The 2366-nt window shown below is 44.3% G+C and overlaps 1 pseudogene; it reads left to right on the forward strand.

The window, feature by feature from the left end:
* Nucleotides 1-242: 242 nt before the first annotated feature.
* LOC129024868 (selenide, water dikinase 1-like) lies at nucleotides 243-1606 on the forward strand (annotated as a pseudogene).
* The last annotated feature ends 760 nt before the right edge of the window (nucleotides 1607-2366 follow it).

Consider the following 2366-nt stretch of genomic DNA (forward strand, 5'->3'; position numbering starts at 1 on the left):
AGCCCCTGCGGCACCCAGGCACGGGCCCGGGCCCCTGCCACCACTGCCGCCAGGCACAGCATTTTTATTCAGGCGACGCTTAAGGGACCCCGGCTGCACCCGGTGCATTGTGGGAGTGGCCCGTGGCCCATTTTTGGGAGGAGGCAGAGGGCACAAAGCCAGCCAGTGGATCCATAAAGAACCCAGCCAACCACGGAGGGAGGGGAGGGGCTGAGCTGTGAGGAGAGCGGGACCCAAGAACCATGTCTATGCGGGAGTCTTTTGACCCAGAAAGTTATGAATTGGACAAAAGCTTCTGGCTAACCAGATTCGCTGAACTGAAGGGCACAGGTTGCAAAGTGCCCCAAGATGTCCTGCAAAAATTGCTGGAATCTTTACAGGAGAACCACTTCCAAGAAGATGAGCAGTTTCTGGGAGCTGTTATGCCAAGGCTTGGAAATGGAATGGATACTTGTGTCATTCCTTTGAGGCATAGTGGGCTTTCCTTGGTTCAAACCACAGATTACATTTACCCAATCGTAGACAACCCTTACATGATGGGCAGGATAGCATGTGCCAATGTCCTCAGTGACCTCTATGCAATGGGGTCATAATGTGACAATATGCTGATGCTCCTTGGAGTCAGTAATAAAATGACCAACAGGGAAAGGGATAAAGTGATGCCTCTGATTATCCAAAGTTTTCAAGATGCAGCTGAGGAAGCAGGAATGTCTGTAACGGTCGGCCAAACAGTACTAAATCTCTGGATTGTCCTGGGAGGAGTCGCTACCACTGTCTGCCAGCCCAATGAATTTATCATGCCAGACAATGCAGTGCCAGGGGACGTGCTGGTGTTGACAAAACCCCTGGGGACACAGGTGGCAGTGGCTGTGCACCAGTGGCTGGATATTCCTTAGAAATGGAATAAGATTAAAGTAGCGGTCACCCAAGAAGATGTAGAGCTGGCCAACCAGGAGGCGATGATGAACGTGGCAAGACTCAACAGGACAGCTGCAGGACTCATGCACACGTTCAATGCCCACACGGCCACTGACATCACGGGCTTTGGGATTTTGGGCCATGTGCAGAACCTGGCCAAGCAACAGAGGAACGAGGTGTCATTTGTAATTCACAACCTCCCAGTGCTGGCCAAGATGGCTGCAGTGAGCAAGGCCTGCGGAAACATGTTCAGCCTCATGCACGGGACCTGCCCAGAGACCTCAGGTGGCCTTCTGATCTGTTTACCATGTCAGCAAGCAGCTCGGTTCTGTGCAGAGATAAAGTCCCCCAAATATAGTGAAGGCCACCAAGCATGGATTATTGGGATTGTAGAGAAGGGCAACTGCACAGCCAGAATCATAGACAAACCCCAAATCATTGAGGTTGCACCACAAGTGGCCACTCAAAATGTGAATCCCACACCCGGGGCCACCTCTTAATCTAGACAGAAATAGCTGTTTGGTTTTGTTTTTAAATAGATCTATTTCCCTTATCACTTCAACGAAAGACCATAAACAACAAAAATCTCATTGTGTCTACACATCGGGGTGACCTTAGGTCAGTTTGTAAGTGGATACAATTAACAAAATAAAATCCACTGCCTTTTTTTTCTGTTACATTAACTGAAGATGCATCTAATCTCAAGGCAGCTTCTGAGTTGAGAATTATATTGTTATCCAATACTGTTGATTCATTTTTAATCTTTAGACACTTATCTCTTGCCGCATAGGCTCTTTTTAAAGGTGCTTTCACATAGCACAGACATTGCCAGTAGTCGTGTCAAATCGCAGTTGGTGTCTTCATTTTATGTATATTTATCATGTAAGTCTGATTTTTTTATTAAGTGTCTTGAATGGTTTTCTGGAGAGACAGCATTGGTAAGTGGCACATGATGGTATCCCAGTCATAAGAGGATTGCATGATTCCTTTGAGTGTTTGATTTGAAAAGCCTAGTCTTGTCTCTCAAGAGCATCTAGGACCCAGAACATTCTCCAGCAGTGCATTCAATTCAACACAGCAAGTGCTTCACTGCATGGAAAACACTTTCAAGCCAAAAAAGAAATCTTATTTCTTTTTTTGTAGCCTTCCTGATATTCTCAGTAATACCATTAACTGTTTTATCAATAGCAAAAAAGGATACTTTTTGCAATGTAATTAGATGTTCTATAGTGCTACAAGGAATTGCCTTTCAAATGGTTCATGTATAATACTCATTTACAATTCAATATATAATTATGCAAATAATTTTTAAATATAATCAATAATAAAGACTGTTCTGTGGATGGTAGTGTTTAATACATTTTATATTTTGTATAGTGATTTCAGGCCTTTTGTTTTCTTAAAATCACTAGCTATTTAGCCTAATTCTTAGCAGTATTTTGTCCTTT

Source organism: Pongo pygmaeus, chromosome X (genome assembly GCF_028885625.2).
Source record: "Pongo pygmaeus isolate AG05252 chromosome X, NHGRI_mPonPyg2-v2.0_pri, whole genome shotgun sequence".
NCBI classification, from domain to species: Eukaryota; Metazoa; Chordata; class Mammalia; order Primates; family Hominidae; genus Pongo; species Pongo pygmaeus.